The 18,490-nt window shown below is 30.4% G+C and overlaps 1 protein-coding gene across 3 annotated transcripts in view; it reads left to right on the plus strand.

Moving 5' to 3' along the window:
* The window catches only part of Sulf1 (Extracellular sulfatase Sulf1), a 246,244-nt gene that overhangs the window by 127,170 nt on the left and 100,584 nt on the right, over window positions 1-18,490 (plus strand). For all 3 annotated transcript variants that reach the window (XM_065509627.1, XM_065509611.1, XM_065509634.1), the window contains exon 4: window positions 5,731-5,801. The gene's annotated coding sequence lies outside the window, so the exon portion shown is untranslated. The remainder of the gene's footprint in view (window positions 1-5,730; window positions 5,802-18,490) is intronic.

Raw genomic sequence — 18,490 nt, forward strand, 5'->3', positions numbered from 1 at the left:
AGTTTTTTCATTAATTGAAAATTTAGTTTTGAGGTTATTTTACGAAATAATTCGTCAGTTATTTTTGGCGAAATGGCGAATTCAGCGTACTATTATCTCTTAAAGTTAGCGAGTTATACGCATTAGAAAATTCAAATTATGTCCAATTTCATTCAAAGTTTTTAATAAATACAAATACATATCATATGAAAAAAGTTTCAATGCAATAAATTTTAGTAGTACAAAAATAAACAAATTTTAATTTGAATATTGAGAAAATGTTGAATTTTGTTTTTTTTCATCTTTTTTATCTGAAAAGTAATAATTTTAGCTCCTAAACAAAAGTTTCTTTAAGAAACATTTTTTAGGAACTTATAATGTTTTTATATTTTTTGGAAAGGTATCTTAAGAAAAATCCTAAAATATACTAATAGGGTTTCTTCGTAGCGACAAACTTACTTCCAGTTAATATAATATTTGTATGAGAACCAGTGATGCCAGGAGATTTTTTTAGAAATCTCTGTGCTTATGAAAAAAACTCCCTTTTTTCCCTACACCCACTTTTTATTTTCCCCACACTACTTTTTTCAATTTTGAACAGTGAAGTTGTGTTCCACATCATTGTTTTTTCCAGGACTTGTTTGTCAAAAAAATATTTATTATTCGGGTTTTTGTTTTTGAAATATTTTTTTAGTGCATTTGGGTATTAGCACACAAGCCTTACATCTGCATTTAAAGTCGTCATCTTTGACCGGACCAGCCATCCCATTAGCTACTCGTCTCTCAACCAACTTGAACTGTATTTCTTTGCTTTGTTTTCATCATTATCAGAAGACGAATCGGAAATTTTTTCTAAAATTGATTATGTTTTAATTTATAATTGGTCAATTCACAATGTCTCTTATCATGTCATAATGTCACAATGGTTTTTATTGTTTTTCAAGCTAGAAATGTCCTAAAATAATACTACTCTGTCTGCTACCTGCGCCGAAGTCGAGCTGCCGAGTCGTGAATTGACCAAATGTTATTTATTTCTTAAAAATTTACTTATTAAAATCGCGATGTAGGGTATGCATATAAAAAAATTAACAAAATCAAACAAGTGTTTACTTCAAAAAAATTTATTGTAGAATCTACTGTAGTAGTTGTCAAAAATTATCAGCGCAGCTAGTTCTTTAAGGAAATGTCAAATACCTTAAAATGGAGAATCACTATATAGTTTGAAAGCGGTGATGATATTAAAGATGCCACATTATTACTTACTTCATATATACATAGTTTTAAATTGTCATTTCAAAAAATCACTACAATTCCACAAAAGTAAGAATCTTTCCCTTTTTCCCTACATGCGAACAAGAACTGTCAGTACATCGCACAGTGGTTCAGAAACGTATTTTTTTGGCAATAATTCGGTATCTCGGGAACTATTAGAGATATTATTACGAAATTTCACATGATTGGAGCTGAGGTGTTTTCGAGTTGATTTGCAGTTGTTCAGCTTCCTAGAGGTAATGGGGGCCAGTACGTGGCCCCTCAAATTTGGTCACCTCTGTTCTTAAATTTTAAAAAAAATCGCCAAAAATCCATTAATGATCCGAATGAGCTGAAATTTAAAATATAAATAGTCCTTGAGAAGATCTACTAAAAATACGCTTACACATGTAGGTTATCTCTATTAGTTGAAGAGATATTTAGGTTTATTGATTGATTTTTTTTAATTTTGCTCGATCTTTTTTTGGTTTTTTAGTTATGGCGGGCCAACGGAGGGTCGAATTTTTTTTTTACAAAATCATCTATATTGGCGATAAAATTCTAAATAAAATACAAACAACTTGCTAAGAGTCATGTCGTCCCTATAAAAACTTACACTCATCCAAATTTGGAACATGTAAAAAGTCCGTATTTTTTACGTTTTTTTTTACCAAAAAAGTGCCTATATTTTTTCTTTTGTAAAAAAAAATTTTCTTCGGAACTATATACAATTTGTATATGATCCGGAAAGAGAACTTAATGGAAAAGCGTGTAAACTAAAATTTGGCTCACTTAAACGGACATAACACTCCCTAGAACTATCCAAACTTGGCCAATTTAAAAAAAAAAATTTTTGGTTTGAGTAAAAAAATTTTAAAAAGGCAAAGCATCGATCCTCGAAATAGCCCCCTATTTGTATAGCCCTATATGTTTCTTAAATACTTGCAAAGTTTTTTTTACTATCACACGGTAAATAACGTCACAGTAGGCAGTTTTCTAAAAAAAAAACTGAGTTTTTGGAACACATTTTACCCGTTTCAGGAATTTCGGTATTTGAAAATAAAAAATGTCAAAAATTATAATGCCATTGATTTAAGGACATTTGAGTCTATATCATTTCCAAAATTTGTTATGATATCTTTAACCGTTTAAATTTTACATAAATTCAAATTTTATATTTTTCTTCATGGAAAATCACCATATTATAATTTTTTTTTTAGTTTTTACATTTTCTAACTTTGGATGCATGTAACTTTTTATAGTGATAACATAACTGCCTCCAAGTTGTTTTTATTTTATTTGGAATTTTATCGCCAATATGGCTGATGCTTGGCCCGCCATATCTAAAAAACCAAAACAAGATCGAGCAAAATTAAAAAAAATAAATCAATAAACCTAAATATCTCTTCAACTAATATAGATAACCTACAAATCTAAGCGTATTTTTAGTAGATCTTCTCAAGTACTATTTATATTTTAAATTTCAGCTTATTCGGATCATAAATTTGAATTTTTGGCGATTTTTTTAAAAATTTGAGACCCGAGGTGACCAAATTTGAGGGGCCCCGTACTGGCCCCCATTACCCGTAGGAAGTTGAACAACTACGAATCAACTCGAAAACACCTCAGCTCCAACCAAGTGAAATTTCGTAATAATATCTCTAATAGTTCCCGAGATACCGAATTATTTTAAAAAAAAAAGCTGTTATTGCATGCTCAATAACATGCTTGTGAAGCAAATTTTTCCTAACCTTTTTTTTGTTTTTTGTACCGGAATTGCTTAGGGGCAAAAACGGGCAGCTGAATTTTTAATAAATCGTTAGCTGAGACTTCAGGCTTTAATTCGATATAAGTCTCGGGCTAGAGGTCGTTGGAGATCAATAGGTACAATCCATAGAAGTTGGAGAAAATAAATATTTTTGGACAATTTATAGTAGTAAACATTTTTTTTTTTTTAATTTTCAAATTTTTTTTTATTTGCATATATATCATTTATAACATCCAATTCTATAAAAAAAATCATTATAGTGTCATTACAAGAATATTTTAACAGCATGAAGCGATAAAAGGTAGCATATATAATACGGTCATTTCAAACGCATTCACTTAGGTCACCTTTGAATGTCTGTGGACAAAAAAGTAATAAAGATATAAGCCTAATATTTTTGGTACATGATAATTAGATTGTTTATTACAAACTGTGAAAAAATCAGCTAGATCAGAAGACATGAAAAAAATTAATTAATGCCGCCCTTGAACCAGTGTGCATCGTCACGATAAAAAAATAACCAAATATTGAGAAAATGGGGCTTAATGATTGTTGGTTTACGTGATAGTTCACTACGTATGAACAATCAAGTAGAGTCGTTTTGATATAATGATTCTCAACCTGAACAAGTTCTTATTTTCGTGCAAATGTTGTCCCGTCATTGAAAATGAACTCTCGAATTCTGATGAATTCCAACGTGTTTTGGCATCTATGAGGAGTGTTCCTATTTCCCAGACTTTTTTTTATTGATGAGTAATATAAAAAAAATATGTCCACTCCCAGGAATTTAAAAGAGAGACAACTGTTTAGGCTGTTATAAACAAATCGAATAATTCAGTTTCAAAAACCCGAATTTTTCAGTCGTGGATGAAGCATTTTAGTTATGGTAATCTGACTCTTTGTTACTAGAATTGAAAAAAATCTATGAATATCCATTTAGTTGTCAAATTTGATTATTATAAGTTCTTTTTTTCGTACAGTTTCTAAGCAATAATCGATATTTTGATTTAATTTTAAAACATATCAAGGCACAATTGTATTTTGGTCAGATTTTCATACCAGAACTTTTGATACGCAATAGCTCAGGCGCGGATCCAGGTCAACCAATTGGTGGGGGGAGTTATAATTAAAATTTGTTCTACGCTTTTAATTCGTTTTCCTTTTTTTATGTGAAAACTTTTCGGTTTTGGGGGGATTCCTATTTCACCACCTCTGGATCCGCACCTGCAATAGCTCCAAAGCTATTGTTTAGAAAATGGTATTTCAACATTTTCAATATGAGTCCAAAAATAGGTGAACCTTATCGATTTATATTGAAAAACTCACATGCAGATCTTACTTAGTCCCTGGAATAAAATGTTTACAAATGTAAAATATTGTTATTATTTCCTTAAAGATATTATTACAAAGATTATTAAGATTAAGAATTTTTAATAGGGTTCTTTCATAGACCTCTTTTTATAAGTCCAAACTTGTTCTAAAATCCCAAAGCAGGAAATCCCCCAACTGGAGCATCCAAAATCAAAGCCGAAAACCGGTCAACAGATTTATTCATTGTTGTAAACTCGACAGGATTTAGAGTGTAAACAACAAAGATTTTTTGCTTCGAAAATGTTGAATTTTGTACCAGTTTAGCTTTACTTCTTTAATTTGAAACAAGTAAGAGAGCCTATATTCGGATGTGCCGAATCTTATATACCCTTCACCAAATTATAATTGAAAATACAAATTTTAAATATTTTTAAGTAAACAAAAATTTTTTTTTTCAAAGTTGTTTTTTTCATTTTTTGAAAAAAAAAATATTTTTCGAATTGTTATTTTAAATTTTTTAAATCTAAAAAAAAATTTTTTTTGTGATGAAAAAAAAATTCTGCTTTGTTCCGATTTTGACCTATTACTAATGTCTTATATACGTCGTTGCAAAGGTCTTTGAAATATCTATCTTAGATATTCATATTGTCTATATTAATGACTTAGTAATCCAAATATAGGTAAAAAATAGGTAAAAAATCGAGGTTGTCCTGGTTTTTTTCCTCATATCTCAGCCATTTGTGGACCGAAATTACAAACGGAATGACAAACTTATATATACCATTCTCACGAAGCAGGATTCATCCAAAAGCTGGAAAATTGGGTACCACTCGACTTGAAGCCGAGAGACGTTGAAAGACCTTGAAAGATCTCGGACATGAAAGATTGCATGTCCGAAATGATCCAATAAAATGGATCTAATAAGATAAGAGATCGTATGTGAAGCCCGACCAACCAGCCAATTATCCATGGTTCTAAGGTAATGTAAGTATGTGGCCGACAAATATTGTACAAATGATTCACAATAAAAGCTAAAAATTTGAAAAAAATCCTCATTTTTAAATCATACACCAATAGAAAATTTAGTTTTATTATGATCATAATATTTGATATCTAGATTCCTACAGTCACTAAAAAAAATAAAATTCGCAGTTTATATTTTGATGCTGGACATATTCTAACTTTATTAAGTTCACATAAAAAAATATTTGAATTTTATTAAATGGCCAGACTTATAAAGTAGTTCATAATGACTTCAATTACCAATATTTCATTCAATATTTATGCGTTATTAATAGTTGTTTTGCAAACTTTTTAATTGTCTGCATAAATTATATTGTAAACAAAGTATTAATTATTTATTATTACCTATATATAAATATAAATAAAAATAATTTGTTACAACTTTGCTTTAATTACAGGATTACATTACATACTGCTGTCAACTGCATAGATTATTATTGGTGGTTTCTTTTGCTATGTAACGCGACTGGTAAGTTTGTTTTAATTAATAATTTAAATTTTAAATGACAGTAAAATAATTGAAATTCATAAACACACACTTGTTGTTGCAACAACAATGTTGTTGTTAATTGGTAAATGCCTGTGTGGGGGTGATTGATGATGAAATGTTTAATTTTGAATTTTAAATGTTATTGTTGTTTAATTTAATTAATATGCAAACGTAATTATTGCAAATATTTTTCATATTTCAATTAATTAGATTAGATTCAGTTTGCAAATGTTGATTGTTGTTTATGCCACAATTTAAAAATGAATATCATACTGACTCTGAGTATGAGGTGTGATAGCGCACCTTGTAACTTTTCATTTTACATTAAATCGGACAGATATGTTTGTGTTATTTTTTTATATTTTTTCAGCTACACAAAAATGTGAAAATCTTTTGTAAAATCTAGTTTTTTTACCAGATATTTATAAAAATTTGTGTTTTTCATTTGTAGCGGAAATGTGTTTAATCAATAATTGTGTGAGAACAAGTTTATTGCACCAAATTTATGGAAATTATATTAAAGTGTAACAAATGTAGGATTCAGGTGTTTTGGTTTTTGGTACAACTTCATTAAATTGGCAAGTATATAAATTCGATTTTTTAACGGGTGATTAATAGGAATAGTTAAAAGTTTTTCAAAGCAATTTAGTGAGCACGAAGCATTATTAAACAATTAAGAGAGCTATATTCGGCTTTGCCGTATCTTATATACCCTTCACAAAATATATACGTCGTTGCAAAGGTCTTTGAAATATCTGTCATTAGATATCCATATTGTCTATATTATTGACTTTGTAATCCAGATATAGGTCAAAAATCAAGGTTATCCTGGTTTTTTCCTTATATCTCAGCCATTTGTGGACCGATTTTCTCAATTTTAAATAGCAACCGAATTCCGGAGATATTGGTGTATGAATCGTGTATGTAAGTTATTTGGGGGCTTCAGAAAGTTGATTTCAACAGACAGACAGACAGACAGACAGACGGACGGACGGACATGGCTTAATCGACTCCGCTATCTATAAGGATCCAGAATATATGTATATACTTTATAAGGTCGGAAAATTATATTGTGGGAATTACAAAACGGAATGACAAACTTATATATAGCATTCTCACGAAGGTGAAGGGTACATAACTGGGGATATATTGAGTTTGGTGTTCCGTAACAAATCGATCGAATAGGAACAAAATGTGAGACAACCTCCAAAGAAGTTGATGTTTTTCAAAAACGTTTTGCTTTTTTTTAAAAAAATGATTGCAGATAATATTATTAAATGTTGCATACATTGTTCTTTTGATAAAAAAACAACAAACTCTGTTGAAAGTGGCAAGAATTGGCCCATGATTCAAATTTCTTCCCGGAATATGGCTCTATCCTGCAAATACACTAGCAATGTGAAGTTTACCTCAGACATTTTCTAATAATATTTAGAAAATATAAAACTAAAGAAATCGGTTGAACCACAAACATGTTTTTATATTGCGAAATTTTTAAAATTTATTTGTACAGTATAAATTTATTCAAAATGTCGCAGCTCTGACATTTTTCCATCTTTCAGGCAACATATGGATTCCAAGCCAAGAGAACTGTTCATCTATTAAGGCCAAGAACGAATCAGGCCAATTTCGGATACTTTGTTCTGAAGTGAAGCGTATCCCAGAAAGAGTATCGGTCGAAACAAGTAGTACACGAACGGGCCACGGTCTGGAAGGAACCATTTAATTTTAAATACTTTTCAACAGCTATTGCAACATGTGGCCGAGCGTTGTCATGATGGAATATTACGGTTTCATGTCTGGCCGCATATTCTGATCATTTTTTGGCCAATGCTCGCTTCAAACGAAAACAGGAAACCTGTACCGGGTTCCATGTGATGGTCTGGTCAGATGCCAGCAGCTCATAATAGGTAGGACCCATTTGCTCCCACCAAATACAGAGAATTACTTTAACGCCATGGATATTTGGATCACATACGATCTCCTACGCTTCAGGTTATCGTAATTGATCAATTATTCATCGTAAGTAATGATTTGGTGCAAAAATTATTTTCTTTTATAGCGTTCAAGCTTCATTTCGGACATGAAAAATCGTCTTTCAAGGTCTCTCGGCTTCAATTTGTATGGCATCAAATTTCCCTGGTTTTGGATGAATCCTACTACTCACAAAAGTTTTGAAATAGCTGCTTGAATAAGCCCCAATGATTATGCAAAATTGTTGTTGTGTTATACAAAAATTTTCAAGTAATGCCTCCAATTCTTGGTCTTCTAACTTTTATGGCTGGTCTGGGCGATCTTTATTTGCCGTGTCAAAGTCACCACTTCTGTATCGCACAAACCATCTCTCGCACATTGAAATCGATGAAAAACATTCACCACGTCATTTTTAAGTCATAAAATATTAAAAACTAATGTGAGTTTTTCAAGTTTCTCCAACCCACATATACCTGCCTGTTCTTATGTATTTGCAAATAAAATATATAAATTTGTACTGCATACTTTAGGGAGCTTTTTTATTACAGTTAACTGAACTCAAAAAAAAAATCCAAGTTTTACCCGAAATTTTTGCATTTTTTTTCTTTACAAAATTTCGAATATAATAAACAGAAAAATAAGCCAAATCGCTCCAGCCGTTTTCACGTGATGCCATTACATACATGGACCATTTAATTTTTATATATATAGATGATAGTAGGACTTTTCGCCACATGAAACTTTTAATTCAATTTTACGTGGAGCTAATTTCCAAAAGTACATCTGAAAATTGTATCATTATTTAAGAAGCATACTTCTTAAATCAATAAAATCCGACATTAGGTTCATTAAATACGAGTGTTGGAAGTAACAGATCTTGTAAATTTTCTTGATTTTGACAAAAATTTAAATCGTGAATAAAATCATGAGTTAATCGAATTTTTAAATAATATAATTGGAAATGGCCAAAGCACTGAATATGGTAAAAATCAGGAGACTCAAGGTCAATATCAACACTTGGTGGAATTCACGATATACATATTCCAAGTTAGTTAAATCCAATTTCTAATTGCACTTTCTTACACATTATACTCAACACTGTAAAATTTTCAAAGAGAAATATATATAAATAGAATAACAAACACACTATTCGAACATTTAAGAAAGATAAGACCTATAATCTTTTAAATGTTTTCACATTAAATATAATTTGTTCATATTTTGTTTCCCTCATTTTTTTACTATTTCAACATGTGGCCAAAAACCAAGAACTAAACCAAATATATCATTAACAAAACATAAGTATTAGACAATTAATTAGTTCCAGTTTTAGATTTCACTGTCTACAAAGATCTTGTATATTAATAATAAAAAATAATACCCCAAATATTCCTTCCTTTACTCGGTTCCATGTTTAACATAATTTTTAAGTGTTTTTTGGATTGTTAAGACAAATTTATATGGACAAGTGTCAAAGTGTGATCATTAAATGTCTGTCTATCTTTTGCCACTCGTATTCATACGTACTACGTACATCCCCAGCATATTTGTATGACTTAATGTCTGCCCAACATTCCGTCTGTCAGTCAGTCGAAATTGTATGACTTATTTAAACCGTAGAAAATAAATAAATACTCTGTCATTTGAACATCCAATTTCATACACACTCAAACATGTGTTCTAAACATTTCAAGTGCGTTAATTTTTGTTCAAGCTAAAAAACAAATTAAAGTCATAAAAATCAGCAAGAAAATAAAATACAAGACCTCTTGAACAAAAAAAAAAAAACAAACACATTAATGTTAATATTTTTTTTAAATTTTTGCTGTTCATTTTTTTTGTTTTTTTTTTTGGTAATAGTAGACAGACGCTTTTTCGTTCGTTCGTTCGTTGGTTGATTTTGGTCTTTAGTGTCATAAACTCATTAGGAACATGATTTTTAATGATAATGCTCAAATTAAATGATAAAAATATACAAAGAAAAGTAAATTACTCACATAGATATTCGTACATTCACGGCGTACGCTTGCCTTAAACAGATGTGTTTAAACAAATAGCACTAGTGAAAGTTTCCATTTACAATTCCTCAAAGTTCTCCAATTATTACATTTCATATGATCTTGTCAATCATTAATTTTACTAAATGCAAAAGAAATAATGATCGAAAATAGCTCTTTTTCAAGTTACCCTGTATTAGATCACTTTAATTTTACTACAAAGTACTCCAGTTTATGCATTTGACAAGATCTTGTCACTCATTAATTGTTTGTTATTGATTTGATTTTAAACATCGAACTAGCTATTTCTCTCCATAAAGATCAATGAAATGTATGCTTTTCAATAAGATCAAATTCCATATTTATCTACTCAAAGACTCCCAGAAGTGCATTTGATATAATCTTATGGGTTTTCATGCGAGCTAATAATTGCGGTGTCATCAGCAAATGTAGAAATAGTCAATTCATCGCTCGTAGGCAAATCAGAGGTGTAAATCAAATAGAGGGTAGGTCCAAGAACACTTCCTTGTGGTACTCCTGCTCCAATCCTATATTCTCTTGTCACGTAATCATTGTACTTAACTGTAAATATACGGTCCGATAGATAAGATTCCAATAGTATATGAGTAGATGGTGGCAGCAAACATTTTATTTTATATACCAGGCCTTTGTGCCATACTTTGTCGAAGGCTTGAGCGACATCCAAAAATATAGCTGAACAATATTTCTTTAATTCAAAGGATTTTCTTATCTCTCCGGTAACTTGTTCGATTGTTCCGTGGCGTTCCCGGAAACCAAATTGATGAATGGGATTATATTTTTCTCATTTAAAAATGGTATGATTTTCTTTTGGAACATTTTTTCGAACTGTTTCGATAAGCAAGGAAGCAAGCTTATTGGTCTATAGGAGGATGGTACGGTCAAGTCCTTACCTGTCTTTGGTATCATTATTATCTGAGAATTTTTCCAATTTGTCGGAAAAACTCCATGCTTAAATATTGTAGACAGCACAATTATTGCCATACTCGGTAGGTTTTTAATCATAGTAGGTGTAACAGAATCAAATCCAGGTGATTTTTTTAAAATTATATTATCTTTGATTACTTCGTTAATGTCTTCTGGGCTTATATCTAATATGTCATCATTAGATATTGTTGACACAGGTGGCTCTTCAAGTTCAAAAACAGTTGTTGGCGAGTTTGGTTGAAAGACTGTACTTAAGTGATCGGCAAATATTTTAGCCTTTTCCTCCGTGCTGCGAGCACAGGTACCGTCAGCCTTCCTTAAAGGGCTTTGCCCCTCTACCGATGGCTTGATATTTTTCGTTGCCTTCCAAAGGGAAAAATTTGTGTGTTTGGTTTTTGTTAAATTTTGAATGTAATTTCTATTTCTGCGATCCTCTTCTAATTGAAGGGCTTTTTTCAGATTTTTACTAGCAGCAGACAGCCTCTGCTTTTCAGCAGGTGATCTATTTTGTTGCCATTCTCTTCTGAGTTTTCTCTTTTCTAAAAGAAGTTGTTCAATATCTGAGTTGGAAATGTGCATATCAGTTTTAGGAAATATTTGAAGTGAAGTGACTGCCGTATTGTGTAATTTGTGCCCATTTTATCGCATTTTCCATAACTTTCCGCAAGATTTCTGGTGATAACTGTTCGCATTCCTGTCGAATATTCTCTTTAAGGGCTGTGATTGTCTGAGGCTTGTTGGCATAAACCCGCGACTTCTATTAGCCACAAAGAAAGAATTCTGGGGTGTTTAAATCGGGAAATCTCGGTGGCCATGCCAAATCGCCAAAACGGAAGATTACACGACCAGGAAATGCTTCCTTCACAATATCCTTTGTGACTCCTACTGTGTGTGCGGTTGCATGGTTTTGCTCAATCAATTCTGTCTGTAAGAAGTCGTTTATGATGGCCCTGCAGCGTTTGCCAGTAACATTCTGGTTGATGTTTCTTCGTTCTCAGCAACATCAGCAGCCACGTCCGTGATATTCCCGACAGAACAACCAGTCCGGTCCTGAAAGATCTCTTGTGCTTCTCTTGTGCTAACACCTCCGACCGATTATTGGTAAACAAAAAATGGACACCATTATTCTACTCTCTTGCGGAGCAAAGCACTCCATTGTTTGTCTGTTTGTATTCTGCAGCTGTCTAGTTCACAAATGTATAATATGATTGACGTTCAAAGCCATTTGCAAAAGTTGTAACATCTTCCGACAGGGTGATTAATTTTGCGCCACCTTGTATGCACGAGATCGTATTGTTGTGATGCATTTTCTTGTGCATCACGCGGAGCGTTTTTCACAACATGGTAACATCAGCAAGATCTGCTCTAAAATGTCTCAAATCCAGCATTGATAGGATTCCTATTATGAGGTTTTAACATATAACGCTATGGTAAATAATATAATTAATAAGTGCAAGTATTTCATGTTTTTCATGTTCATGTTTTTCACTAGCATATGTCTGTTTAATGTATTAAAACTAGAATAATTTCCCTACCTGTGGTTACAGTAAGACTGATGACAATAATTGACCACCATAGATGACCTCTTTATGTGATAACTTGACGGACTATTTAACTAAGTAGTAAAATATTTGTTCGTCTGATAACCTTCTCATATGAAAATAAAGACCTTCTGATACGTGAACAAAAATTCCTAATAAATATAACTCCAATTTAAGTTCATACCATTCATATAATAGATTATTCTAATAACTAGATTATTCTTCTCGTTGTATGAAGAACGTGATCCGTTTTTGCGAGGTTCACATTCGTTCATGAGTAATGTGCTATAGTTATCTCAATGCTTGAAAAAAATAACCAGGGAATGAAGGGTAGTGTCCTCCGGCATGTTGACTATTGGATAAATTCATTCACGATTCCTTCAATTGTCTTTATTAGAAACGAATACTTTACCAGATAAGATATCGCCTATATATTTTTATTGTCCTATTCGAAATAAGATAAAACACTTTCTTCGAATGGTTTGATGCAGATTATTTTAGCTGAAAAACTCTTAGAATAGAAATCCCTACTTCCACAATAGAAATCCCTACTTCCACCCAGACATGTTTCATTGAAAACTATTCAGTTGTTTAGAAACTGAGCGTGAATCTATGAAAGAATATGTAAAACACAATCACACGATATATTTCGATGGAAAACCATTGAGTTATAATTAATGAAATATTAATACAATGTTATAAGAATATTTTGATTACTATTTTTATGCTCTTAAGTGTTAATACTTGCTGCAAATATCTACATATATAAATCTATGGACAAGTACGAACAAAATGACATCAAGTTGTCATTTTGGCGTTTGGATAATTTGTGCATTAATGATTGTTGTTGTTGTTGCTGCTGCTGCTGTTGCCGTTAGTACCGAAACATGTTTCGACTGTTTCCTCACATTTTTACACTCCGTTAGCGTCTCTCTCACTTTATCTATTTGTAGGTCTATTCACATCAGGGATGAATAAATCTAATTTTCAAATGGTACTTTTTCTAGATGAAAAGTTCTTAATGATTTGTGTGCAGAGATGGGCAAATTTGTTGAAAAATTAAAAAGCAACTCATATGGCCTACATATATATTGAAAATAGTTTTGAAAAACTTCCCCGCCAATTTCGGTTTTTTTTAATTTTTAAACAAAATTTTCAAAAATTTGTTATTTTTTTAAAATTTTAATGTCTAAAAAATATTATTATAATGTACTAGAAAAAAGTACTATGTAACTGAATTTTCCATCTGCCATTTCAAACACTTATTTGATTTGGAAAAACATGCCAAATTAAAATAATATAAAGACATCTAAAAAAAATGTCAGCAGACATTAAGCAATTTATCTCTGAATCATATTCGTATATTGTGAATTTAGAAAATTCCAACTTGTGCCACATACAGCATTTTCAATTTCATCTCTAATTTTTTTTATTTTTTTATACGCTACACCATGAGTGGCAAGGGTATATAAATGAATATGCCATTACGTTTATAATTTCTACATTTTTCATTTGCGACCCCATCAAGTATATATACTATGGATCGTTATAGATTGCCGAGTCGATATAGTCATGCCTGTCAGTCTGTCTGTCTGTTGAAATCAGCTTTCCGAAACCTCCAAATAACTTTCATACATGATTGATACATCAATATATTCCAACTTAGGTTATTATTTAAAAATCGAGAAAATCGACCCACAAATTCCGGATATATAACCGCGACTAAATCGGTTTTTTCACCAAAATATTTATTTTCACCAATTTTTTTCGAGAAATATTTTTATATCCTTCTGTCTGTTGAAATCAATTTTGTGAAGACCCCAGATATCTTCGGGATCCAAATCTTCAATAATTCGGTAAGACATGCTTTCGAGAAGTTTTCTATTTAAAATCAGCAGAATCGGTCCAAAAATGGCTGAGATATAAGGAAAAAACCATATATATGGATTACTAAGTCATTAATATTGTTACGTTTTAACCTTTTCAAAACGCTGGTTTATTTCCTTTAAATAAACCGGATACTTTTGATTGCAAATAAAAGCCGTTTAGTAGTTTAACAATTGTAACAACTCTTTATTTATTCAAAATGTACAACAACCACAGAATTAAATAGCCACTCAATGCTTTTTATACACGTTTATAAATTCTCAGAAATACAGACACAATTTATAATGTACACGAATTTACTTGAAAAACACAACACACTTTAAGGCACTCAGTTGATGTTTATTCGAAAAGCGTCTCTGATAAACTCACTCACGACTGCAACCTCTGCCACTATTTATAACACTGTATTACCATCTAGAAAGCTCTATTTCTACAATGTTCCTTAACTGAATATTCGTCGTTGCCAACTTACGATCAATGGTCAACTGAAAGCTTTTATTTAATAATGCTCACAGATATGTTACAGTTTGCTATTACAGCACTGTTATTTGAAAGCATTATGCTACTTTTAAATCAGCCCTTAAAATCGTTCTATTTGAATTCAAGTACAATTTCGTAACAATATAGACAATATGGATATCTAATGATAGACATTTCAAATACCTTTGCAGCGACGTACATATATAAGACCATAGTAAGTTGGACCTACAATGGGTCAAAACCGGAAAAAATTGTTTTTAACCCGAATTTTTTTTTTCACCAAAAAAAGCAAAAAAAAATAAATTTAAAAAAAAAAATTAAATCTAAAAAAAAAATTTTAAATAACAATTCGAAATAAATTTTGTTTCCAAAAAATAAAAAACAACTTTGGAAAAAAAAAATTTGTTTTCCTAAAAATATTTAAAATATGTATTTTGAAGTACAATTTGCTGAATGGTATATAAGATTCGGCACAGCCGAATAAAGCTCTCTTACTTGTTTTCATTTAAATTAGTTTTTAATACAATATTTATCTTAAGGCATACTTTGGTGTAATGTATTTAAGATTCGGCACAGCCTAATATAGCATTTTTACTCTGTTTAGTGTTCCTCAAACTCTTGCGAAATGCAACCAAGTACTTGTACTCCAAAAAATGTGGAAAAGAAACATCAACAGCAACAGCAGCAAAATGATACTTGATGTTGATATTGCTGTTGCTGTTTGCTGACATTAATGACAATGATGAAGTTGCTACATGTGCCATTTAGACACGAAATAGGGAACATAAAATGTCACAATACTCAAGTGCTAAAAAGCAGACATTGGACTTTTTCTAAATTTATTTGTTAAGTAAGTAAGTGTATGTGTGTAAGTCTTTTCAGTAGATTTTCAAGTTAATTTTCTAATTGCGAAATGAGCCATTGACTTTAATAATACAAAAAAAAAACCAAAACGAGTTTAATAAAATTTCTACTTTTAAACTAAAGAGTTGCCAAAGTTATTAACATTTTTATGAGTCATTAAGAAAATAAGAAGCAATGTCTTCTTTTGACTTTCAGATTTATTTAGATTCCCAAGAAAAATCTGTACAAGTGCTTATATTTAATATTTAGAGTGCAGTTCACACAATATTCAGTCAAGTGGCAGTTGGTACTTATGTATACAATATTTGGAAATTAAATATTTTAAACATTGATAATCTTAAAAAAATTATAATTACATAACTTGCAATATCAAGTTGCTAGTTTCCCAATCTATTATGGCCTGATTTTTATGTCTCCAATATTAAACTGGAAAAAAAACTTTGATTTGAATAAAGATTTTTATCATTTCCTGTGCTTTTTTTTATTAGCCTTGATTAGCTCATAAAGTTTACCAAGGGTTAATCATAGCCATATTTCATGGCACTCATATACAAATGGCAGTTTAAATTTTTATTAATGTGATTTTATTTTTATAAAAAAAAGTTCATAAATTAACAACTTTGTAGGAAAACATGTTTATTTTGTAATAAAAAAACAACAACATAATTAACACATATTAAATTAAATTACAATGCACTGTGGGAGAAATTCGACAGATAAAACAGAATTTGATGCAACCAATTAATATGTATTTATTAAAACAGAAGCGACATTTTTTTCGGATTGAAACAAAACCAAAAATTCGGTCAAAAAATCGGTTATAAAAATTTACCAAAAGTGAATCAATTTGCATTGATACTACATTATTTAATATTCTAAATTATAGGACACGTTTTAGCGCCTCCTTTATATGGCGGACTTTTACTAAATTCCTCCTTTTATAGAAGATTTTTAAAAGGGTTTTTTGAGGGAATATATTTTCTGTGAGTTTTTTGAATACCTTTTCAATAACAGAGCCCTTCCAGAGTTTTTATTTTGACTTTTTATACACATTCCTCTTTCAAAATTGCTGAAGCTATATTTCTTTCTTTTTACAAGTTTCAGTATTCGGCCATATTTAGCTAGAATTTAAGAAAATACAAACAATTTTAAACAATTTTCATCCACTGTACTGTGATGCATGTGTACATGTATAAATTTAAATTTAATATCAAGATAAAATGATTATACATTTAACATAAAAGTCAAAGAGATTTAAATTTAAAACGTATTTTTATACCAGGAAAATATCTAGTAAAACTGCCTCAATCAAACCAAGTCGAATTGAATACACCCTTGAATATATTATAGGTACTCGTATTTAAGGAAAAATTATGAACTAATTTTAATGATTAAATGTAAATTAAAAGTGATGTTTTATTTTAAAGGGTTTTTTTTCGAAAATGTTTGTCAATTGTTTTAAATAAATTAAACCCGTGACATGTGAGAAGTTTGCTTATTACTTCACTTTTTTAATAAATTATCAATGACTTTGAAGTTAAAGTGGCAAATTTCTACGAATATCATATAAAAAAGTATTATAACTGCAACCGATCTCTACCATTACGAACCAGTTATGTGTATTGGTTACTTTTAAGGTATCAATTTACCTAAGAAATTTCGCTTTAATATAAAACAAGTAAGAGTGCTATATTCGGCTGGTCCGAATCTTATATACCCTTCACCAAATTGTACTTCAAAATACAAATTTTAAATATTTTTAGGTAAACAAAATTTATTTTATTTTTCTAAATTTTTCTTTAATTTTCTGTAAATTTTTTTTCGAATTGTTATTTTAAATTTTTTATTTCAAATTTTAAAATTATTTTTTTTTAATTTGAAAAATTTTTTATTAACATTTTTTTAAATTTTAAAATTATTTCTTTAAATTTTAAAAAAAATGTTTGGTCATTTGGGAAAAAAAATTCGGGTTTAAAAATATTTTTCCCGATTTTGACCCATTGTAGGTCCAACTTACTATGGTAATCCAGATATAGGTCTTTGAAATATCATATTGTCTATATTAATAACTTAGTAATCCAGATTATGTAGATCAAAAATCGAGGTTGTCCTGGTTTTTTCCTCATATCTCAACCATTTGTGGACCGATTTTGCTGATTTTAAATAGGAAACTTCTCGAAAGCCTGTCTGACCGAATTATTGAAGATTTGGATCCCGAAGATATCTGGGGTCTTCAGACAGACAGACATGGCTTAATCGACTCCGCTATCTATAAGGATCCAGAATATATATACTTTATAGAGTCGGAAACGAAAAATGTAGAAATTACAAACGGAATGACAAACTTGTATATGCCCTTCTCACGAAGGTGAAGGGTATAAAAATAACAAATTGAAATTTAGAAATCCAAATTAATACAAATTGAAGATGAGAAATGCAATCTAATATATAAAAACATATGTCGTTGAAATTCTGAATTTCAGTTTGTATTTTTCTGAACATTAATTTGGATTTCTTAATCTCAAATTAAGAGAACCTACCAAATGACTTACATACATGATTGATATATCAATATATACGCTATAGTCCAACTTAGATTGGTATTTAAAACAGGGACTATAAATAACGGTTATCCAGAAAGTTAAACTCAAAGTAGTTTCATATTGAAGTGCTCTTTCAGAATGTATCGATCAACTCCACAATTAATAGTTATTTTTCAACGAAAAAATAAAAGTTCTGTTGAAACTCCTAACAAGAGAGTTTTAATTAGCCGTCATTAAATAAAGCTCATTTGAGGAGTTTTATTTTTCCCATCATAAAGTAAAACTTATTTGAGGAGTTTTATTTGCCCGTCAGAAAATAAAACTCATTTAAGGAGTTTTATTTTTCCTGATTTGTATCAGTATCTTTCTTTATTGAATTTATCTGGGATAATATCTGTATTAATTTATTAGTTTAA

This window comes from Calliphora vicina, chromosome 1, assembly GCF_958450345.1.
Source record: "Calliphora vicina chromosome 1, idCalVici1.1, whole genome shotgun sequence".
NCBI classification, from domain to species: domain Eukaryota; kingdom Metazoa; phylum Arthropoda; class Insecta; order Diptera; family Calliphoridae; genus Calliphora; species Calliphora vicina.